Source organism: Oncorhynchus nerka, linkage group LG15 (genome assembly GCF_034236695.1).
Source record: "Oncorhynchus nerka isolate Pitt River linkage group LG15, Oner_Uvic_2.0, whole genome shotgun sequence".
NCBI lineage: Eukaryota > Metazoa > Chordata > Actinopteri > Salmoniformes > Salmonidae > Oncorhynchus > Oncorhynchus nerka.
The window spans coordinates 81,253,416-81,279,364 of NC_088410.1; the positions used below are offsets into that span (position 1 = coordinate 81,253,416).

General features: G+C 43.7%; 1 pseudogene; it reads right to left on the reverse strand.

Annotated features, from left to right (window-relative positions):
- The window catches only part of LOC115143394 (inositol 1,4,5-trisphosphate receptor type 1-like), a 151,866-nt pseudogene that overhangs the window by 20,361 nt on the left and 105,556 nt on the right, over nucleotides 1-25,949 (reverse strand).

Here is a 25,949-nt window from a genome sequence, read left to right on the forward strand (position 1 = left end):
TATGCCTTGTATACTGTTGTTTAGGGTAGCTCTCATTGTTTTGTTTTACTGCGGAGCCCCTAGTCCCGCTCTACATGCCTCGGTTAGCTCCCTTGCCCCACCCCCTACACATGCGGAGACCGCACCTAGCTTAACTGGCACTTCCAGAGATGCAGCCTCTCTCATCGTCCCTCAATGCCTAGGTTTACCTCCACTGTACTCGCACCCTACCATGCCCTTGTCTGTGCATTATGCCCTGAATCTATCCTACCACACCCAGAAGTCTGCTCCATTTAGACTCTGTTCCGAACGCACTAGACGACCAGTTCGTTTAGCCTTTATCCGTACCCTTATCCTACTCCTTCTCTGTTCCTCTGGTGATGTAGAGGTTAAACCAGGCCCTGTGTGTCCCCAGGCACTCTCATTTGTTGACTATAACCGGAAAAGCCTCGGGTTTATGCATGTTAATATCAGATGCTTCCGCCATAAGTTTGCTTTATTCACTGCTTTAGCACCCTCCGCCAACCTTGATGTCCTAGCCATGTCTGAATCCTGGCTTAGGAAGGCCACCAAAAATTCAGAAATTTCCATCCCCAATTACAACATTTTCCGTCAAGACAGAACTGCTAAAGGGGGCGGAGTTGCAATCTACTGTAGAGATAGCCTGCAGAGTTCTGTCCTACAATCCAGGTCTATGCCCAAACTGTTCGAGCTACAACTTTTAAAAATCCATCTCTCCAGAAATAAGTCTCTCACTGTTGCCGCTTGTTATAGACCCCCCTCAGCTCCCAGCTGTGCCCTGGACACCATATGTGAGAATTGATTTATCATCAGAGTTTGTACTGCTAGGTGACCTAAATTGGGATATGCTTAACACACCAGGCATCCTCTACCTACAAGCTAAGCTAGATGCCCTCAATCTAACAAGGAACCTACCAGGTACAACCCCAAATTCATAAACATGGGCAACATCATAGATATCTTCCTGACCAACTTGCCCTCTAAATACACCTCTGCTGTTTTCAACCAGGATCTCAGCGATCACTGCCTCATTGCCTGCGTCTGTTATGTGTCCCCTGTCAAACGACCACACCTCATCACTGTCAAACGCTCCCTAAAACATTTCTGCGAGCAGACCTTTCTAATCGACCTGGCCTGGGTATCCTGGAGGGATATTGACCTAATCCTGTAGGTAGAGGATGCCTGGTTGCTCTTTAAAAGTGCTTTCCTCACCATCTTAACCTGTTGCTTCTACTCGGGACGCTTGCGTCCCAACTAGAGCTCTGGAAATGCAAATGCGCTACGCTAAATGCTAATAGTATTAGTTAAAACTCAAAAGTTCATTAAAATACACATGCAGGGTATCGAATTAAAGCTACACTCGTTGTGAATCCAGGCAACAAGTCAGATTTTTAAAATGCTTTTCGGCGAAAGCATGAGAAGCTATTATCTGATAGCATGCAACACCCCAAAAGACCCACAGGGGACGTAAACAAAATAATTAGCATTTCGGCGTTACACAAACCGCACAATAAAATAGAAAACATTCATTACCTTTCACCATCTTCTTTGTTGGCACTCCTAGATGTCCCATAAACACTATTTGGGTCTTTATTTCGATTAAATCGGTCCATATAAAGCCTAGATATCGTTATATGTAGACTGTGTAATAAACGAAAAAAACATCGTTTCAAAACGTAACGTAATTTTTTAAAATTCAAAAAGTCGACGATAAACTTTCACAAAACACTTCGAAATACGTTTGTAATGCAACTTTAGGTATTAGTAAACGTTAATAAGCGATAAAATTCATCAGGAGGCGATGTAAAGATCATTAGCTGTCCGTCTGGAAAAATGTCCGGCTAGAAACTCAACGAAAATATCCGGTCCTAGACCGGATTAGATACGGTGTCCTGTATGTGTTTGACCAAGAAAAAACTCGAAGGGAAATGACAAGACTCTAGACACCCTGTGGAAGCTGTAGGTACAGCAACCTCAGGCAATTAATTGTGGTTCACGTTTATCAATGGGTTCAAGTAGCGCATGGATATATTTTCCCCATTTTCAGTGATCAGTTTTTCCTGTGCTTTTCGATGTAAATGCCGTTCTGGTAAAGCCACAGCAGTGATTTAACCAGTTTTTTAAACGTCTGAGTGTTTTCTATCCACACAGACTAAGCAAATGCATATACTATATTCCTGGCATGAGTAGCAGGGCGCTGAAATGTTGCGCGATTTTTAACAGAATGTTCAAAAAAGTAGAGGGTCGACTGAAGAGGTTAAATAAGCATGCCCCTTTCAAAAAATGTAGAACTAACACCAGATATAGCCTTTGGTTCACTCCAGACTTGACTGCCCTTGACCAGCACAACAACATCCTGTGGCGCACTGCACTAGCTTCGAATAGTCCCCGCGATATGCAACTTTTCAGGGAAGTCAGGAACCAATATACACAATCAGTTAGGAAAGCAAAGGCCAGCTTTTTCAAACAGAAATTTGCATCCTGCAGCACTAATTCCCAAACGTTTTGGGACACTGTAAAGTCCATGGAGAATAAGAGCACCTCCTCTCAGCTGCCCACTGTACTGAGGCTAGGAAACACTGTCACTACCGATAAATCCACGATAATCGAGAATTTCAAAAGCATTTCTCTACAGTATACCACGCTTTCCACCTGGCTACCCCAACACCGGACAACAGCTCTGCACCCCCCGCAGCAACTGGCCAAAGCCCCCCTCCCCCACTTCTCCTTCCCCCAAATCCAGACAGCTGATGTCCCGAAAGAGCAGCAGAATCTGGATCCCACAATTCAGTTGGGCTAGAGAATCTGGACCCTCTCTTCCTAAAATTATCCACCGCCATTGTCCAAACCCCTAATACTAGTCTGTTCAACCTCTCTTTCATATCATCTGAGATTCCTAAAGATTTGATAGTGGCCGCGGTCATCCCCCTCTTCAAAGGGGGAGACACTCTAGACCCAAACTGTTACAGACCTATATCCATCCTGCCCTGCCTTTCTATAGTCTTCAAAAGCCAAGTGAACAAACAGATCACCGACCATCTCGAATCCCACCGTACCTTCTCCGCTATGTAATCCGGTTTCCGAGCTGTTCACGGGTGAACCTCATCCATGCTCAAGGTCCTAAACAATATCATAACCACCATCGATAAAAAAACAGTACTGTGCAGAAGTCTTCACCAACCTGACCAAGGCTTTCAACTCTGTCAATCACCGTATTCTTATCGGCAGACTCAACAGCCTTGGTTTCTCTAATGACTGCCACGCCTGGTTAACTAAATGCTTTTCAGCTAGAGTTAAGTGTGTCAAATCGGAGGGCCTGTTGTCCGGACCTCTGGCAGTCTCTATGGGAGTGCCACAGGGTTCAATTCTCGGGTTGACTCTTTTCTCTGTATATATCAATGATGTCACTCTTGCTTCGGGTGATTCTTTGATCCACCTCTACGCAGACGACACCATTCTGTATACATCTGGCCCTTCTTTGGACACTGTGGTAACAAACCTCCAAATGAGCTTCAATGCCATACAACACTCCTTCCGTGGCCTCCAACTGCTCTTAAATGCTAGTAAAACTAAATGCATGCTCTTCAACCGATTGCTGTACGCACGCGCCCGCCCGCCTAACATCACTACTCTGGACGGTTCTGACTTAGAATATGTGGACAACTATAAATACCTAGGTGTCTGGCTAGACCGTAAACTCTCCTTCCAGACTCATATTAAGCATCTGAAATCCAAAATTAATTCTAGAATTGGCTTCCTATTTCGCAACAAAGCCACTCAAAGCCACTCATCACTCATGCTGCCAAACATACCCTCGTAATACTGACTATCCTGCCGATCCTTGACTTTGGCGATGTCAATTACAAAATAGCCTCCAACACCCTACTCAGCAAATTGGATGTTGTCTATCACAGTGCCATCTGTTTTGTCACCAAAGCCCCATATACTACCCACCATTGTGACCTGTACGCTCTTGTTGGCTGGTCCTCGCTACATATAGGTATTCCAAACCCACTGGCTCCAGGTCATCTATAAGTCTTTTCTAGGTAAAGCTCCGGTAAAACTCCAAACTGTAACCTGTGCCTGCAACCTAGTTCAGGTTGTCAGTCAACCTACCAGGGTAGTTACAAACAGCACAGGAATGAAATCATCAACATGTATTAATCACATTTTTACTAACGCTGCAGATATTTGCTTTAAAGCAGTATCCAAATCCATAGGATGTTTTCATCACAATATAATAGTCATATCTAGGGTCTAATATAGTGTATAAGAGGTCATACAAGAAGTTTTGTAGCGATTCATATATTGATGATGTAAAGAATATTTGCTGGTCTGTGGTGTGTAAGCGGCGGCAGGTAGTCTAGTGGTTAGGGAATTCGACCAGTAACCGAAAGCTAGATCGAATCCCGAGCTGACAAGAATCTGTCCTTTTGACCCTGAACAAGGCAGCTAACCCACTGTTCCTAGGCTGTCATTGTAAATAAGAATATGTTCCTAACTGACTTGCCTCGTTAACTTCTTCGAGATAGGGGGCGCTCTTTTAATTTTGGGATAAAAAACGTTCCCGTTTTAAACAAGATATTTTGTCACGAAAAGATGCTCGACTATGCATGTAATTGACAGCTTTGGAAAGAAAAAAACTCTGACGTTTCCAAAACTGCAAAGATATTATCTGTGAGTGCCCCAGAACTAATGCTACAGGCGAAACAAAGATGAAATTTCATACAGGAAATGGTCCAGATTTTGAATGCCCTGTGTTCCAATGTCTCCTTATATGGCTGTGAATGCGCCAGGAATGAGCCTGCAGTTTCTGTCGTTTCCCCAAGGTGTCTGCAGCATTGTGACGTATTTGTAGGCATATCATTGGAAGATTGACCATAAGAGACTACATTTACCAGGTGTCCGCCCGGTGTCCTCCGTCGAAATTATTGCGTAATCTCCAGGTCCATGCACGTTCCATTTTCTTCAGAAGAGAAACCAAACTGCCACGAATGATTTATCGTCGATAGATATGTGAAAAACACCTTGAGGATTGATTCTAAACAACGTTTGTCATGTTTCTGTCGATATTATGGAGTTAATTTGTAAAAAAGTTTGCGTTGTAATGACTTAATTTTCGGGTTTTTTCTTACCCAAACGTGATGAACAAAACGGAGCGATTTGTCCTTACACAAATAATCTTTTTGGAAAAACTGAACATTTGCTATCTAACTGAAAGTCTCCTCATTGAAAACATCTGAAGTTCTTCAAAGGTAAATGATTTTATTTGAATGCTTTTCTTGTTTTTGTGAAAATGTAGCATGCTGAATGCTAAGGTTAAATGCTATGCTAGGCTATCAATACTCTTACACAAATGCTTGTTTAGCTATGGTTCAAAAGCATATTTTGAAAATCTGAGATGACAGTGTTGTTAAATAAATAGGGGAGCAACCAGACGCTGCACTTAACGCATTTATGAAACGACTTATTCCAGTTACTAATAAGCACGCACCCATTAAGAAAATGAAGGTAAAAACTGTTGATTCCCCTTGGATTGATGAGGAATTTAAAAATGGTATGGTTGAGAGGAATGAGGCAAAAGGTATGTCAAATGAGTCTGGCAGCCCAACTGATTTAGCAAACATAATGCAAATTAAGAAATCATGTGACTAAACTAAATAACAATAAAAATAAACTACACTATGAAACAAAGATAAATTATATAAAGAATGTGTCATGACGTTGGCCTGGGGGGTAGAATTATGACAGTCATAAATACCTCTTCCCCCCTTTTTCCTTTGCATTTGCAAAACCCTTGGTTAACATATAGATTCTGGGAACATCAGAAGGTCGGGGTAAATTAACTATATTCTGGTAATGCGACCAATTTAACATATGCGGAGGTCCTTAATGAATATAATGTCAGTTCGGTTGTCATTTGAGACATTCTCATCAATGATAAGATGACATAACTCTACAGTGGAAAGTTTACACATCAGAGTTATCGGATTCACATGGAATTGTTGTTCAATTTAAATGTTTAAATATGAAATTATTTGTGATGGCATGAAATGTGATTTTAGCTTCTAAAATATGAGATTTGGGTTTTCATAAGACAGTGCTCTGCTCAATCAGTGGCCCGCCCCTGTGAAGGGACATGGGCTATAAAACATTTCAAACACGCCCTCCTCTCCCTTCCTAAAAAAGCCCTTGACGACAATATAACCTCCTGTTCCGAGGATGTAGGACGACGGTCCGATATCAGAATGGTTCAGATAATAACTACAGAACAAAGCCAACATCAGCGTGAGCTTTGGTTGCGAATGGGACGTTTCCTTTATGACGTAATTTGTAATCAAGTTATAATTTAATTATGTGTATGTGTAATTCTGTGTGATTAGTTAGGTATTTAGTAAATAAATAATTAAACACAATTTTGTGTTCCTGACTCAAATTGTTAGCCAGGGTTCGTGCAGAAAACCAAGAATTTACATCTTTCAGATGAGACTGAATTAAGATGACGATTGATATTGACTGCTATTGATGTAAAATATTACTAGATCTTTAAGAGTTTATTCAGAAGATAACAGCTCTATAAATATTATTTCGTGGTGCCCGACTCTCTAGTTAATTACATTTACATGATCAGCTCATTCAGGTAATATTAATTACAGAGAAATAATTTCATAGAATAGCATGTCATATCACTTAATCCGGTATAGCCAAAGACACAACAAATTATAGTAAAAAGCTTAGGGGCACTTTAAATACAATTTTGGGGAAAAAAAAGCCAACTCGGCTCCTTCATTCATTGAATCAGATGGCTCATTCATCACAAAGCCCACTGATATTGCAAACTACTTTAATTACTTTTTCATTGGCAAGATAAGCAAACTTAGAGATAACATGCCAGCAACAAACGCTGACACGATACATCCAAGTATATTGGACCAAATTATGAAAGACAACAATTGTACTTTTGAATTCCGAAAGTCAGTGTGGAAGAGGTGAATTTTTTTTTGTTTTCCATCAACAATGACAAGCCATCGGGGTCTGAAAATCTAGATGGAAAATTACTGAGGATAAAAGCAGACGATATTTCCACATCTTCAATTTAAGCCTACTAGAGAACGTGTGCCCTCAGGCCTGGAGGGAAGCTAAAGTCATTCCGCTACCCAAGAATAGTAAAGCCCCTTCACTGGCTCAAGTAGCCGACCAATCAGCCTGTTACCAACCCTTAGTAAACTTCTGGAAAAAATTGTGTTTGACCAGATACAATGCTATTTTACAGTAAAAAAAATTGACAACAGAATTTCAGCATGCTTATAGGAAAGGACACTCAACAAGCACAGCACTTACACAAATGACTGATGATTGGCTGAGATAAATTGATGATAAAATGATTGTGGGGGCTGTCTTGTTAGACTTCAGTGCAGCTTTTGACATTATTGCTCATAGTCTGCTGCTGGAAAAATGTATGTTTTATGGCTTTACACCGCCTGCTATAATGTGTTTTAAGACTTACTTGTCTAACAGAACACAGACGGTGTTCTTTAACCTGTTGCTTCTACTCGGGACGCTTGCGTCCCAACTAGAGCTCTGGAAATGCAAATGCACTATGCTAAATGCTAATAGTATTAGTTAAAACTCAAAAGTTCATTAAAATACACATGCAGGGTATCGAATTAAAGCTACACTCGTTGTGAATCCAGGCAACAAGTCAGATTTTTAAAATGCTTTTCGGCGAAAGCATGAGAAGCTATTATCTGATAGCATGCAACACCCCAAAAGACCCACAGGGGACGTAAACAAAATAATTAGCATTTCGGCGTTACACAAACCGCACAATAAAATAGAAAACATTCATTACCTTTCACCATCTTCTTTGTTGGCACTCCTAGATGTCCCATAAACACTATTTGGGTCTTTATTTCGATTAAATCGGTCCATATAAAGCCTAGATATCGTTATATGTAGACTGTGTGATAAACGAAAAAAACATCGTTTCAAACGTAACGTAATTTTTAAATTCAAAAAGTCGACGATAAACTTTCACAAAACACTTGAAATACGTTTGTAATGCAACTTTAGGTATTAGTAAACGTTAATAAGCGATAAAATTCATCAGGAGGCGATGTAAAGATCATTAGCTGTCCGTCTGGAAAAATGTCCGGCTAGAAACTCAACGAAAATATCCGGTCCTAGACCGGATTAGATACGGTGTCCTGTATGTGTTTGACCAAGAAAAAACTCGAAGGGAAATGACAAGACTCTAGACACCCTGTGGAAGCTGTAGGTACAGCAACCTCAGGCAATTAATTGTGGTTCACGTTTATCAATGGGTTCAAGTAGCGCATGGATATATTTTCCCCATTTTCAGTGATCAGTTTTTCCTGTGCTTTTCGATGTAAATGCCGTTCTGGTAAAGCCACAGCAGTGATTTAACCAGTTTTTTAAACGTCTGAGTGTTTTCTATCCACACAGACTAAGCAAATGCATATACTATATTCCTGGCATGAGTAGCAGGGCGCTGAAATGTTGCGCGATTTTTAACAGAATGTTCAAAAAAGTAGAGGGTCGACTTAAGAGGTTAATGGAAGCCTTTAAAATATAATCCAGTTGAAATCAGGAATTCCCCAGGGTAGCTGTTTAGGCCCCTTGCTCTTTTCAATTTTTACTAACAACATGCCACTGACTTTGAGTAAAGCCAGAGTTTCTGTGTATGTGGATGACTCAACACTATACACGCCAGCTAATACAGTGACTGAAATGACTGCAACACTCAACAAAGACCTGCAGTTAGTTTCAGAGTGGGTGGCAAGGAATAAGTTAGCCCTAAACATTTCTAAAACTAAAAGCATTTTATTTGGAACAAAACACTCACTAAACCCTAAACCTCAACTAAATCATGTAATAAATCATGTGGAAATTGAGCAAGTTGAGATGACTAAACTGCTTGGAGTAACACTAGATTGTAAACTGTCATGGTCAAAACATATTGATGCAGTAGTAGCTAAGATGGGGATAAGTCTGTCTATAATAAAGTGATACTCTGCCTTCTTAACAACACTATCAGCAAAGCAGGTCCTACAGGCCCTAGTTTTGTCGCACCTGGACTACTGTTCAGTCGTGTGGTCAGGTGCCACAAAAAAGTACTTTGGAAAATTGCAATTGGCTCAGAACAGGGCAGCACGGCTGGCCCTTGGGTGTACACAGAGAGATAATATTAATAACATGCATGTCAATCTCTCCTGGCTCAAAGTGGAGGGGAGATTGACTTCATCACTACTTTTATTTATGAGAGGTATTGACATGTTGAATGCACCGAGCTGTCTGTCTAAACTACATGCAAAGCCCACAAGACATGCCACAAGAGGTCTCTTCACAGTCCCCAAGTCCAGAACAGACTATGGGAGGCACACAGTACTACATGACTACATGGAACTCTATTCCACATCAAGTAACTGACGCAAGCAGTAAAATTAGATTTTTTTTAATAAACAGATCAAAATCACCTTATGGAACAGTAGGGACTGTGAAGCAACACAAACATTGGCACAGACACATGCATACACACACACACACACACACACACACAATAACATACGCACTATACATACACATGGATTTAGTACTGTAGATATGTGGTAGTGGTGGAGTATGGGCCTGAGGGCACACCTTGTGTTGTGAAATCTGTGAATGTATTGTAATGTATAAACTGCCTTAATTTTGCTGGACCCCAGGAAGAGTAGCTGCTGCTTTGGCAGCAACTAATGGGGATCCATAATAAATACAAATACAATACAACTGGAACGTTTTAGCGTTTTAGGAAACTATCTCTTGTCATATACCCATAATGTTCCCACAACCTTAAGAAATGTTTTGGGAGCCTTTGAAGAACAGAAGAAATGTGTTCTGGGAACAGTCTTATAAAATAAACATGGTTGAATTATCCACACAACTGTATAGTTTTATGTTTTGGAACATATGTTTTGTGATCTCCCCACAATGTTCCCACCAGACTGTTCCCACAACCTAATGAAACATTCTGTGAACCTTTAAAGAACAGGTGAAATGGGTATTCGGGACCTTTCTTGCAACATCAGGTGAAAGTTTTACACAAACATTCAATAATTATCAGCACGACTGGACAGTTTTGTGTTATGAGAACATTTACCACCACCGAATAAATGTTCTAGGAACTATCCCAGAACCAATTTTGGTTTGCTGGGATGGCTGCTTTCGGGGATTAACACATTTCATGCCAACAGAACATTGTCTGGATCTTAATTCTCCATGCCAATGGAACATTGTCTGGATCTTAATTCTCTATTCACAAAGCATACAGATGTGATAATACTTTGGAGGGATTCAATGGTCACGAAGGCAGGGATTACAAAACACAATGCCACTGCTTTGGGCCAGCTGCCAATTAATGGTAGAAAAACCTGGCCAGCCATAGCAATCAACTCTCCTCGACTCAGGACCCACATATCCCTAGGTTGAGTTAATTTAGATTAGTAGATGGTGGACTGGGCAATCTGCAGCAAAGCAGTGGAGGAGGACCTTTAAAAAGTCTACAATGTATTGGCGCTTATGTGGTTTTCTGTTTCTGAACATGTTTTTAAATTTATTCTCGCCATGGAACAGAGATATTTTACTGCATGCCAAAATCTCTCTATCTAGTATAGGAGCTGACCCTCATTCTGAGGAGACACATTTGATCAAAGCTCAGATATGTGAGCGCTTCTGATGAAGTCATGCAGAACTGCCAACTCCCTGTCAGAGATCTATTTATGACCACATACCTGCCTATCTTGATGTGTATCATCAATAATCTCCTTCATAATAAGCTGTTTTGGCTGGTGCTTTACAAGTTATAAGATATCTAGGTCATAATACGCGTAGTAATCTAGTCGTACCCTGATCATCTCAGCGACGTAGCTCTCTGGTCCTGTGTACTCTGTGGAGTCCTTCACCTTGACCAGCACTATGAAAAACAGGTAGTGCCACATGTTGTGCTCCACCTTGATGTGCTCTTCAAATGTCACCGTCTTGTTGTCAAACTTGTCCCTTTCTAGGCCTGCACACGAAGGGACACACAAAAACAAATTGTCAAACACATGCCGGAACATAAATGCATGGCAGTTACTTAATCTGTAAACAAACAAATGCATGTGTGGCAATAATGAGCCATTCATTATCAGTCTGGTGATTGTCTGTGATGACTTTAGTCATGACAACTATAGCATGGGGAAGTTCTGTCATTGGAGAGAAGGATACAATACACTTCAGAGGGAGAATAGAATAGGGACTTAAAGCTGGTTCTTAATGTCTTACATTTGTATTTTACTTGCCCATTTATCCTACTTCATCCCACGGGGCCAGCCATACGTAAAATGCATGAAAAAAAAATGTATAGGCTAAAGTAACTAAGGCTACATTAACTAATAGCTTGTGTATGCCGATGTGATACCATTAATTTCCATTGCGTTGCACTTTGGGAGGAGTGTTTCATGGCTGAGTGAGTGTATCACACTAACATGGTCAAGAACCTGCATGGTAACAGGAGGAAGTTACTCCTCCGCATCGCATCATCCATGACTAACCACTCTGGTTCTGGGAAGAGGAGGTGTTGTGATGCCTATGCTGCTGAGCGGAGCAAAACAGCCCCCATTCTACCACGGGCCAGCTGTGAGGCATGCAACAGTATAAACTAGGTGGTTTGAACCCTGAATGCTGATTGTCTGACACCCGTGGTATATCAGACCGTATACTACGGGTATGACAAAACATTTATTTTTACTGCTCTAATACGTTGGTAACCAGTTCATAATAGAAATAAGGCACTTCGGGGGTGTGGGATATATGGCCAATATACCACGGCTAAGGGCTTTATCCAGGCAATCCGCTCTGCGTCATGCAAAAGAACAGCCCTTTGCCGTGGTATATTGGCCATATATACCACACCTCTTCGGGCCTTATTGCTTAAGTAACAGCCTCAGACAGACTTACAGTGCAGTCTCAGGTTAGACCACTCATATGTTCATCCTCATCCAACACTCGCTGGACTGCACCACAAGCCTAGTGTTAAATAGCACTACTTTTCATAGACTCTACAGACCAAATCCACTAGTCATTCCAACCCCAGCTCAAATTGCAGCTACCATCATGATAGCTCAGCATCCGCCCACTGAAGACTCGCGGTGGACACAGGCCAGAAGAGCCCAGTCAGACCCAGGTAGGGCCACTCACCACAGATGAAGCATGTTGTCTTCAGGACTTCCTCCTTTTTCTGTTTCTCACTCCTGAGGTCAGCAAAGGTGTCGATGATGACTCCGAAGATGAGGTTGAGGACGATGATGATGACGAGGAAGAAGAAAAGTAGGTCATATATCACCCTGCCAGCAAATAGAGGCTCCTAGCAAATACATGAGAGAAAGGAACATGAATTTGATAACATACACCTGTACATTTCAACAAGTCAACTATCAAAAGACAACTGCAGCTATGAAACATAACTGCAGCAAAATTGTTCCCTGTAGATTAGCAATAATTGAGATTGAGGTGAAGCTAAATTGTGTTGGTTTCTTCCTCTTTCTGGACCTGTGGGAAATGTAAATGGTTGATGGTGTTCGACATGGGCATTTGCATACCTCTTTGGATGGCTTCCGCAGAACATCCCCCACACCACCTCCACTCCTCAGGCCGTGACTCAGGACAGTGACGATACACATGAGGAGGGAGTCACACGACCGCTCCTTGTCCTCAATCACCACCGCCGACGGCTGGGTGGCTATGGCAGCTACAGAGGGACATCAGGGACATTGTGTATATCCACAACAAATCCAATCCTCTAACTCACATCTACATTTCTCATATACAATACCTCATGGCAAATTCTGTCTTGGGGGACGGGGGGGGACACGGTGATTTAGTGAATTAGGACAATATTGCGGAAACAACAGCTTAACATCTCACTCCAAATAAACCTGCAAATCAACCCTACCACAGCCTGCTTCTTCCCAGCACAGGAACCACTGAAAATACCAATGTAACCCTCCGAAAACAGTTCTCACAAAACAACAGGTCACCAGACTAGTGTCATTAATTTGGGTTGTGGTGATGGTGGTGGAAGCCTACATGAGGTTTGAACCCAGACACCGTCAGGCCTGACAAGGTCCAGAAAAGGTTGGCTCAGCACATTAAGGCAGCATTGAGGTCATCTTTAATTTGGGAGATTTTTCTAAAGAAGTCAACAGTGTCTGTTAGAATGCCAGGATCCCAATGAGCTGCCCCCGGCACCCTCTCAGAGCGAACCCGTCCTGTGCCTGATGGCAATTAATCCCTAACCTTTCCTCCAACCTCCCTCTGGATCCTGGTCCTCCAGTAGCAGACACACACGGCAAGGCCAAAACCCCGGTGAGCTTCCCCCAGCCCAGCCAAACCCAGCCAGGCCTAAACTCCTGTGCGCTTCCCCCAGCCCAGCCAAACCCAGCCAGGCATAAACCCCTATGCTTTCCCTAACCCAGCCAGGCCTAAACCCCTGTGCACTTTCCCTATCCCAACCAGGCCTAATCCCATGTGTGCTTCCCCCAGCCCAGCCAAACCCCGCCAGGCATAAACCCCTATGCTTTCCCTAGCCCAGCCAAACCCAGCCAGGCCTAAACCCCTGGGTCTGTCAGTTGTCTTTTCCTAATGAGCCCTCCCTAGCAAGCTAGTTTATGCTTGTTGCTAGAAATTTCAGCGTGAATTTGAAACTTGAAGGAAGTTGGAACTTGGGAGTTGAGAATCATTCAGTTTTTATCAGACTACAAAATCAACAAATGTGCTTCAGCTGCCCATCACCCTGGCCTGAAATTAGCTCCACTATCTGCCTGGTGAAGCAATTGCTGCCCAGTGGGAAGCACCTCACAACACCGTTGCATTGGTCATTCACACCGGCTTGTCGTAATGTTAGCTAATTGGCATGTCACGGAGAGATCCAGATTCCATAGGGTGACCAATACTACAAGTTATTTCTCCTTTTCCCATTGAAATAAACATCACATTTTCTTTGACAAGTTTTAAGTTGTGCCATGCTGTTGTTGCCAGCATAAACTAGCTACCTGGGAACGAAAGGCTTATCAGGACGACTGACTGAACAGAATCCATCGACTCTCCGCTACACAACATATGCCATCAATTTGGGCACCAGGAGTGTCGGTATGGCCTCTCCCAGCCCAGACAAACCCAGCCAGGCCCAACCAAGGCCTAATCCCATGACTGCCTCATAGTACAGATTTCCGTCTGAGTGGAATTGTGGGAAGCGTCTTGTCTGGGGGAGGATTGACTCAGGTGGTCTGCGAGGACACAGGAGAACCCCTTGACACACATGCAAGGCTGCGCGCACACACATATACCCACACTTTTCCTGGAGCACATACCATCCATAACAGCTTCTGTGGAGCAGTTCTCCCCGCTGTCCTTCCGACACACTCCTGCTGACAGAAAATCTCCCACCATACTGGCTCCACTCTCTGCCAAACAGGAAAACAAAAGGTCAGGAGGAACACTCGTGCCTTTGTTGGCTCATTATTGTCTATTGTAACGGAGGGACCCTATTTGGCCTTGCAGAGTTATTTCACAGCAGGAAATCTGGTGTAAGTCATTTTAAAATGTGACAATCAGAATGGGGAGGATAGACAGAAGAAGTTGTTCTGTTTGGGAACCCCTAAGTGTCATAGTGCCTGCTCTTTGACCTTACCTAGTGTTTTATTAGGTATCCTGTCAATATTGAGGAGGAAGTCATCTTGGAAGAAGATGTAGCCAACGATGGAGAAGAGGTAGACCAGGATGAGAGCCAGCACGGCAGTCAGCAGGATGGAGCGGCCATTACGGGTTACACTCTTGATCACGTTCAGCAGCGTCTCCTCCCTGTACACCAGGTCAAAGAGCTACAGGAGAAACAAACACAGCTTAGTGGGAGACAGGGGAGGGTGAGTGAGTGTGTGAGTGAGTGAGTGAGTGAGTGAGTGAGTGAGTGAGTGAGTGAGTGAGTGAGTGAGTGAGTGAGTGAGTGAGTGAGTGAGTGAGTGAGTGAGTGAGTGAGTGAGTGAGTGAGTGAGATACACTGTCCCAGTCCCATACAACCAGTTGGGTTCTCAGTACATTGTGCAGATAGGAATAAAGAACTCTCTGGGAAGAAGAAAGGCGGAGGTGTATGTTTCATGATTGACTACTCATGGTGTGATTGTGGTAATGTACAGGAACTCAAGTCCTTTTGTTCACCCGACCTAGAATACCTCACAATCAAATGCAGACCGCATTACCTCCCGAGAGAATTCTGTTCGGTCATCGTCAAAGGGTGTATATTCCCCCTCAATCCGATACCACGACGGATCGCAAGGAAGTACACTGGATTATGTGTATATCCTGAAGCCGCAATTATTGAAGCTGGGGACTTCAATAAAGAAAATCTGTAATTCTACGAACACATTGCCTGCAGTACTCGTGGTTCAACAACTTTGGGACATTGTTCTCCCTTCCGGGATGGCTACAAGGCCCAGTTCAGTTATGCCCTGTGTAAGGCAATAAAACAGGCAAAACATCAGTACAGACACAAAGTGTAGTTGCAATCAACGGCTCAGACACGAGACATATGTGGCAGGGATACAAAGGGAAAACCAGCAAGGTCGCGGACACCAACATCTTGCTCAGTGCTACTGACGCGGGCCATTCCCGAGAACTCTTATTCTCCGTGGCTAAAGTAAGACATTTAAACATGTTAACACTCGCAAGGCTGCCGGCCCAGACGGCATCCTTAGACGCGTCCTCAGAGCATGCGCAGACCAGTTGGCTGTTTACGGATATATTCAATCTCTCCCAATCCCAGTCTGCTGCCCCCACTTGCATCAAGATGTCTACCATTGTTTCCTGTACCCAAGAAAGTGAAGGTAACTAAAATACATTATTATCGTCCCGTAGTACTCACAACTGACATCATGTAATGTTTGGACAGGCTAGTTAAGAATCATATCACCTACACCTTACCTGACACCCTAGAACCACTGCAATTTTAATATCACCTCAAAACATCCACAGATGACGCAATTGCCATCGCACTGCCCTATCCCATTTGGACAAGAGGAATACTTGTAAGAATGCTGTTCATTAACTAGAGCTCAGCCTTCAACACCATAGTACCCTCCAAGTTCATCATTATGCTCTGGGCCCTGTGTCTGAGCCCCGCCCTGTGCAACTGGGTCATGGACTTCCTGACCGGTCGCCCCCAGGTGGTAAAGGTAGGTAACAAAACCTCCACTATGCTGATTCTCAACACAGGGGCCCCATAAGGGTGCGTCCTCAGCCACCTCCTGAACTCCCTGTTCACCCATGACTGCGTGGCCGTGCAAGCCTCCAACTCAATCATCAAGTTTGCAGACGACACAACAGAGGTAGGTTTGATTACCAACAATGACGAGACAGCCTACAGGGAGGACATGGGGGCCATGGTGGAGAGTCGCCAACAAAACAAAGGAGCTGATTGTGGACTTCAGGAGACAGCAGAAGGAGCATGCCCCCATCCACATCGACAGTGGAGAAGTTTCTCAGCATACACATCATTGACAATCTGAAACAGTCCACCTACACAGACAGTGTGCTGAAATGGATTGCAACCTCAGGAGGATGTTTTGAGGTGGTATGCATACTCCGGTTTAAGAAATGTTGCTTAGCCCTAATGTAACAGCATTTGCTTCTGTCCCTCTCCTCGCCCCTACCTAGTCTCAAACCAGGGACCCTCTGCACACATAGACAACAGTCACCTTCGAAGCGCCGTTACCCATCCTGCCACAAAAGCCGAGGCCCTTGCAGGGCAAGGGAAAACTACTTCAAGTCTTAGAGCGAGTGACATCACCCATTGAAACATTATTAGCGCACACCCCTCTAACTAGCTAGCCATTTCACACCGGTTACACTCACCCCCCTTTTGGCCTCCTCCTTTTCCGCAGCAACCAGTGATCCAAGTCAACAGCATCAACGTAACCGTATTGCTTTCGTCCCCCTCCTCGCCTCTAACAGGGCTCGAACCAGGGACCCTCTGCACACATCAACAACTCCCATGAAGCATCCGTTACCCATCGCGCCACAAAAGCCAAGTGAAACAACTACTTCAAGTCTCAGAGCGAGTGACGTCACCGACTGGTGCACACCCAGCTAACTAGCTAGCCATTTCACACCGGTTACACTAAGACCCCCAGAAAATTTTACAGAAGCACCATGGAGAGCATCCTGTCGGGATGTATCACCACCTGGTACGGCAATTGCACTGTCCGTAACCGTAGGGCTCTCCAGAGGGTGGTGCGGTCTGCCCAACATATCACCGGGGGCACACTGCCAGGCCCCCAGGACACATACAGCACCCGGTGTCACAGGAAGGCCAAAAATATCATCAAAGATCTCAGCCACCCAAGCAAAACGTCCTGTTTACCCCACTATCATCCAGAAGGCAAGGTCAGTACAGGTGCATCAAAGCTGGGGCGAGAGACTGAAAAAGAGCTTCTATCCCAAGGCCATCAGACTGTTAAATAGCCATCACTAGCCGGCCTACACCCAGTACCTTGCCCTGAACTTAGTCCCTAGCCGGCTACCACCTGGTTACTAAACCCTGCACCTTAGAGGCTGCTGCCCTACAGTTGAAGTCGGAAGTTTACATACACTTAGATTGGAGTCATTGAAACACGTTTTTCAACCACTCCACACATTTCTTGTTAACAAACTGTAGTTTTGCAAGTCGATTAGGACATCAATGTTGTGCATGACACAAGTCATTTTTCCAACAATTGTTTACAGACAGATTATTTCACTTATAAATCCAGTGGGTCAGAAGTTCACATACACTAAGTTGACTGTGCCTTTAAACAGCTTGGAAAATTCCAGAAAATTATGTCATGACTTTAGAAGCTTCTGATGGGCTAATTGACATCATTTGAGTCAATTGGAGGAGTACCTGTGGATGTATTTCAAGGCCTAACTTCAAACTCTGTGCCTCTGCTTGACATCATGGGAAAATCAAAAGAAATCAGTCAAGACCTCAGAAAAAAATTGTAGAGCTCTACAAGTCTGGTTCATCAACTTCCAAACGCCTGAAGGTACCACGTTCAGCTGTGCAAACAATAGTAGGCAAGTATAAACACCATGGGACCACACAGCCGTCATAACGCTCAGGAAGGAGATGCGTTCTGTCTCCTAGAGACGAATGTACTTTGGTGCGAAAAGTGTAAATCAATCCCAGAACAACAACAAAGGACCTTGTGAAGATGCTGGAGGAAACAGGTACAAAAGTATCTATATCCACAGTAAAACGAGTCCTATATCAACATAACCAACAAACATAGCCTTTCGCTCAGCAAGGAAGAAGCCACTGCTCAAAAACCGCCATAAAAAAAACTATGGTTTGCAACTGCACATGGGGACAAAGATCATACTTTTTGGAGAAATGTCCTCTGGTCTGAAAAACAAAAATAGAACTGTTGTCCATAATGACCATCGTTATGTTTGGCGGAAAAAGGGGGAGGTTTGCAAGCTAAAGAACACCATCCCAACCATGTGGGGGTGCTTTGCTGCAGGAGAGACTGGTGCACTTCACAAACTAGATCGCATCATGAGGGTGGAAAATTACGTGGATATATTGTAGCAACATCTCAAGACATCAGTTAAAGCTTGGTCGCAAATGGGTCTTCAAAATGGACAATGACCCCAAGCATACTTCCAAAGTTGTGGCAAAATGTCTTAAGGACAACAAAGTCAAGGTATTCGAGTGGCCACAAAGCCATGACCTCAATCCTATAGAAAATTTGTGAGCAGAACTGAAAAAGCGTGTGCGAACAAGGAGGCCTACAAACCTGACTCAGTTACACCAGCTCTGTCAGGAGGAATGGGCCAAAATTCACCCAACTTATTTTGGGAAGCTTGTGGAAGGCTACCCGAAATGTTTGACCCAAGTTAAACAATTTAAAGGCAATGCTATCCAACACTAATTGAGTGTATGTACATTTCTGACATATTGGGAATGTAATGAAAGAAATAAAAGCTTAAATAAATAATTCTCCCTACTATTATTCTGACATTTCACATTCTTAAAATAAAGTGGTGATCCTAACTGACCTAAGACAGGGAATTTTGTTCATAGGATTTAGTCAGGAATTGTGAAAAACTAAGTTTAAATGTATTTAAACGTCCGACTTCAACTGTGTATGCACACATACTCCGTACTCCGACATTGCTCGTCCTAATATTTTTATATTTCTTAATTATATTATTTTACATTTGTGTGTATTGTTAGATATTTCTTCACTGTTGGAGCTAGGAACACAAGCATTTTGCTAAACCCTTAATTAATAACATCTGCTAAATATGTGTATGCAACCAATCAAATTTGAATTGATTTGATTTGAGAGAGTGAGCGAGCGAGTGAGTGAGAGTACAGTTTTTACCAGCAGACTGTAGAAGAAAACATGGACGAAGACACCCAGACTACAGATGATCAGGTAGAGGAGGTGGTAGAGAAACTCTACATCCATGATCATGGCCTTGTAGCCCCGCGTGAACGTCCCCCTGTTCCCCACAAAACTCATCAAGAAGATCATCTTATTGCCCACCTGAGGAACAATGGAAAACATGGAAGGTTTGAGTCAAAGAGCAAAACCTTTACCATGTTCATTTAAAAGTACATACTGGCATCTGTAACAACTAAGTAAAGATATTCAGAACCAATAAAGCACAGCAGACTAAGACTCAACAAACTTTTGTTATTTTACAGAGACTGGCATATACGTGAAAAATTGCTCCTGGAAAAGTTGACATCACTCCAAAAAACTTGATGTGCAAGAAGCATTGGTCATGCATCCATCCAACAACAACAACAACAAATAATAATGTTTTATTGTCACATACACTGGATAGGTACAGTGAGTGTTCATTTGGTCTGGTTGACACAAGAGCGCCACAGCTCTGTGGAATCCCACAGTGACATACTACACACTTCACCTCACATACAGGTCAGGCAAGGACACTGGATAAGGCATTTGAGGGCACAAGAGCTACTGTGACAGGACCATGTGACCACAAACCTTCCCAGTCACAGACACACACACGCACACACACACACTCACGTTAAAGGCCCCTAGCAGGAAGAGGGTGGGCTCAGGCCCACAGAGAAGATGAGGCGGAGGATGGTGGAGGCGATGAGGACCCGGACGCCGTGGGGCTGGGGCAGGATGATGACGATCGCCAGGGACACCAGCATGGCGATCCACAGCAGGGCTGACAGGTGACCATCCAGAGTACCTGGAAGAAGGAGGGGGAGAGGAGAGAGGTGAGAAGGGGGGGGGGTAAAGGTAGAGATGGGGCGTGGATAGTGTTGTCCATACAAGATACCTACATGGAATATTCATACAGTGACACATAGGCCTACGGTAGATACAGTTAAAGATATGTTTATATTGAATGTTGAATCAAAAGACAAAAGCAGCGTCATCCAAGCGTAATCTACAAGCGTCATCCAACTGCTGTAATGATAGATGGCAACGCATTGGGTCGTATTAACAAGCAAACAATCTGTTCTAGACCTGCAGTGCCTGACATCCCTCTGCAGTAATTTCACCTGTTGGACATGCTCAGGCAAAATATCTCCTCGGGGAGACGAGGCAGAGCTCTAGAATGCCTACCCATGTCAGAGACGCAAACTCGGTCTCAACCTTTAAGTCTTTACTGAAGACTCATCTCTTCAGTGGGTCATATGATTGAGTGTAGTCTGGCCCAGGAGTGGGAAGGTGAACGGAAAGGCTCTGGAGCAACGAACCGCCCTTGCTGTCTCTGCCTGGCCGATTCCCCTCTTTCCACTGGGATTCTCTGCCTCTACCCTGTTACGGGGGCTGAGTCACTGGCTTACTGGGGCTCTCTCATGCCGTCCCTGGGGGGGGTGCGTCACCTGGGTGGGTTGATTCACTGTTGTGGTCGGCCTGTCTGGGTTGGCGCCCCCCCCTTGGGTTGTGCCGTGGCGGAGATCTTTGTGGGCTATACTCGGCCTTGTCTCAGGATGGTAAGTTGGTGGTTGAAGATATCCCTCTAGTGGTGTGGGGGCTGTGCTTTGGCAAAGTGGGTGGGGTTATATCCTTCCTGTTTGGCCCTGTCCGGGGTGTCCTCGGATGGGGCCACAGTGTCTCCTGACCCCTCCTGTCTCAGCCTCCAGTATTTATGCTGCATTAGTTTATGTGTCGGGGGGCTAGGGTCAGTTTGTTATATCTGGAGTACTTCTCCTGTCCTATTCGGTGTCCTGTGTGAATCTAAGTGTGCGTTCTCTAATTCTCTCCTTCTCTCTTTCTTTCTCTCTCTCGGAGGACCTGAGCCCTAGGACCATGCCCCAGGACTACCTGACATGATGACTCCTTGCTGTCCCCAGTCCACCTGGCCATGCTGCTGCTCCAGTTTCAACTGGCCTGGGCTCTAGGACCATGTCCCAGGACTACCTGACATGATGACTCCTTGCTGTCCCCAGTCCACCTGGCCATGCTGCTGCTCCAGTTTCAACTGTTCTGCCTTACTATTATTCAACCATGCTGGTCATTTATGAACATTTGAACATCTTGGCCACGTTCTGTTATAATCTCCACCCGGCACAGCCAGAAGAGGACTGGCCACCCCACATATGCTCTCTCTAATTCTCTCTTTCTTTCTCTCTCTCTCGGAGGACCTGAGCCCTAGGACCGTGCCCCAGGACTACCTGACATGATGACTCCTTGCTGTCCCCAGTCCACCTGACTGTGCTGCTGCTCCAGTTTCAACTGTTCTGCCTTATTATTATTCGACCATGCTGGTCATTTATGAACATTTGAACATCTTGGTCATGTTCTGTTATAATCTCTACCCGGCACAGCCAGAAGAGGACTGGCCACCCCACATAGCCTGGTTCCTCTCTAGGTTTCTTCCTAGGTTTTGGCCTTTCTAGGGAGTTTTTCCTAGCCACCGTGCTTTTACACCTGCATTGTTTGCTGTTTGGGGTTTTAGGCTGGGTTTCTGTACAGCACTTTGAGATATCAGCTGATGTACGAAGGGCTATATAAATAAATTTGATTTGATTAGATTTGATTGGATTTAGAACTTCACAATGCTGCCGGTTACAACAGAGGTGAAAGTGTGACACATCAGAATGTTGTGGTTCAGTGAAGCTTTAACATGAGCTTAACTGGCACTAACTTGGTGGCTAAGTCCCAGCTCTATCTGTGCAAAACAAGGACAAAGTCAGTCGGATAACTGTGTTCGTGCATGTGTGTTAAGACGAAAACAATATCGTCGGTTTTGCCGTATTCACTTCTAACCCCCAGCCAGAGGCCAGTTTTGCCCCCTCTTCTCCTCTCCGTGCAGAGATCACATGACAGGTGCATGTTACATTACTGGGGCAGCTAAAAATACACCTGGCTCCTGAGAAATTCATGAGGGATGGTCTGGGAGTGATCCCAGGTCTGCCGGCTGACAGCCCGCCAGGGAGCTGGACTCCACAGCCCAGGAATGTTTTATAGGAGAGTGCATCTGCCGAGCTCTGGGCAAAGCTCAATTCTGTTAACTCACAGGACCTTTAGAGAAACCACCTTTCAGAGACACAGTATTACAGCTGTTATTTCTCACTAATCTAATCCTATTATTCCTACTTTTTGTTCACCTATCTCTACACCTGCATAATGTAAGCACAAGTCTTTGCATTTCTCCTGCTCTCAAAAATATATTTCAATAAAAACTTAGTTTATTATCTAAATGTCACACTTCCACACAATATACTTAGGAAGTATTGCTAAAAAGGTTGTAAGTTGTAAGTCTACCAGGCCACTGAAGTTCACTTCTATTTTACAAGCAGCTGGATTGAACATTAACAACGAGCAGCATTAGAGCTGGCATACATCCAGACATACATCAGTATGGACCAATCAGTTGTATGGGTGTTTAAGATTCAATATGAGCAATAATGATATGCAAGCCATGATGGCTGGCTACATTGTTAAGCTGACATAATTTCCCCCATTGCACACCAGCAGACGTGCCCTGAGCCCTACAGTTTGATTCTGATGCTATGCTCGATCGCTAGCTCGCACGTACGCACACACAGACACACACAAAAGGGACTGCACTGCTTGACCCCAGTTAGACAGAACAATGTAAAGTTTATGTGAGCCACAATGTGGGTCTTCTCTCTGCAACTGCCTTGGAACAATACAGGCCTTAATGACTGGGGTTGTGGTTTACACACCACCACAGACTAACACTGCCCTCAGGCATGGAGAGGACAGGCGAGAGAGAGAGAGAGCAAGATAAAGAATGAGTACTACTTGTATTGTGTATTTATCTTTTTCTTTATGTCCACAGAAATATAGATTTCCAAGCACATTCTAATTTCTTCTACTTTGTTGCTGCTTATCGGACATTAATTATTTGACAAGACTGTTGGGAATGATCTAAGAGCTGAGAGGGACCCACCCCAGTCCTTATTGGTTAGATGTCACTTTTCAAGGTAGACCAAACACTGCAGTCTGCGTTCTGGGCATTATGGTTCCTGCCAGGCTCAGGGTAACCAGACCACATGGAGGCAACACATAGTACACACACACAGCCCAATTTACAAACAATAGAGACAGATACTGTACATGGCAGTGGATCCTGACTGAAGGCTCATCAGTGTCAGCGTGAAGACAGGAATCTGGTGACAGGTTCATTAAGTGGGTGTGTGTGTGTTAACTTAAGCTCAAACCCTGTATCAATAATCAGCTCATGGCCTGTATCCACAAAGCATCTCAGAAAAGGTCCTAGCAATCCTGTTAAAACCTGTTATAAGACTAAATAAACTCCCAGCTCAGAGCAGATTTTAGGATGATTTTAAGACACTGCCCAGACAGGTACTAGGTACTAGGTAGCCTAGCAGTTTGAGGAGTTGGGCCACTAACCAAATGGTTGCTGGTTTGAATACCCAAGTCAACATGGTGAAAAATATGTTGATGTGCTCTTGAGCAAAGCACTTAGCCATAATTTGCTCCAAGGGTACTGTACTACTATGGCTGACCCTGTAAAACAACATATTCACTGCACCTATCAGGTGTATGTGACAATAAAACATTTTTATTTGATATTTTTACCGCAAAGGAAAAATTGTGATTATACTCAGGGTTTCAACTTCCTGTTAGAGTCAGAATAGTAGAATTTGACATTTGGTTGTGCATCAGCAGTTTTTCTCTTGTTTTGTCAGTCACTGACAGTCACAATTAACCATGTAGGCTAATAATTATTAGATTTTAAATTTGTCAGTTATCTAAACTTTTGCTAATCATGGCTGAAAATGCAACATTTTATCTCAGCCAATGGCAAAATGTGTAGGACTGCAGAAAACCTTCTTTAAAACTTTTCTCTGCCATGAAGGCTATAGCCACCCTAATAGCAACACACTGGTCACTCCCATTTAACAACTCTAAATCACTTTGGCACAGTAGGCATCAAGTCACTAAACGTCTAAATAAGCATGTGTATTGTAAATTACTGTTAACATGTAAAGTACGGCAAAGTAGAATCACAATAACTTCATAAAATACTAAAAGAAAAGGGGTGAACCAGTTTTCGCTCCATTCACCTTCCCAAACAGCTTGTGGTTGTGTGTATTATGCATTGTAATGCAGCTCCCATCACATTAATGGTCGCTGTGTGTCATTCGTTCAAATATCCTGTTTTGTAACAGTCACACATATAGAATAAACACAGAACCTGGTGCAACAGAGCCTCTTCAATCTCAGGAGGCTAAAGAAATGTGTCTTGTCACCTAAAACCCTCACACATTTTTACAGATGCACAATTGAAAGCATCCTGTCGGGCTGTATAACCGCCTGGTACGGCAACTGCACTGCCCGCAAACGCAAGGCTCTCCAGAGGGTGGTGCGGTCTGCCCAACGCATTACCGGGGGCAAACTACCCACCCTCCAGGACACCTACAGCACCCGATGTCACAGGAAGGCCAAAAAGATCATCAAGGACATCAACCACCCGAGCCACTGCCTGTTCACCCCGCTATCATCCAGAAGGTGGGGTCAGTACAGGTGCATCAATGCTGGGACTGAGAGACTGAAAAACAGCTTCTATCTCAAGGCCATCAGACTGTTAACCTCTTAAGTCGACCCTCTACTTTTTTGAACATTCTGTTAAAAATCGCGCAACATTTCAGCGCCCTGCTACTCATGCCAGGAATATAGTATATGCATTTGCTTAGTCTGTGTGGATAGAAAACACTCAGACGTTTAAAAAACTGGTTAAATCACTGCTGTGGCTTTACCAGAACGGCATTTACATCGAAAAGCACAGGAAAAACTGATCACTGAAAATGGGAAAATATATCCATGCGCTACTTGAACCCATTGATAAACGTGAACCACAATTAATTGACTGAGGTTGCAGTACCTACAGCTTCCACACGGTGTCTAGAGTCTTGTCATTTCCCTTCGAGTTTTTTCTTGGTCAAACACATGCAGGACACCGTATCTCCTCCGGTCTAGGACCGGATATTTTCGTTGAGTTTCTAGCCGGACATTTATCCAGACGGACAGCTAATGATCTTTACATCGCCTCCTGATGAATTTTATCGCTTATTAACGTTTACTAATACCTAAAGTTGCATTACAAACGTATTTCGAAGTGTTTTGTGAAAGTTTATCGTCGACTTTTTGAATTTTAAAAAATGACGTTACGTTTTGAAACGATGTTTTTTTCGTTTATCACACAGTCTACATATAACGATATCTAGGCTTTATATGGACCGATTTAACCGAAATAAAGACCCAAATAGTGTTTATGGGACATCTAGGAGTGCCAACAAAGAAGATGGTGAAAGGTAATGAATGTTTTCTATTTTATTGTGCGGTTTGTGTAACGCCGAAATGCTAATTATTTTGTTTACGTCC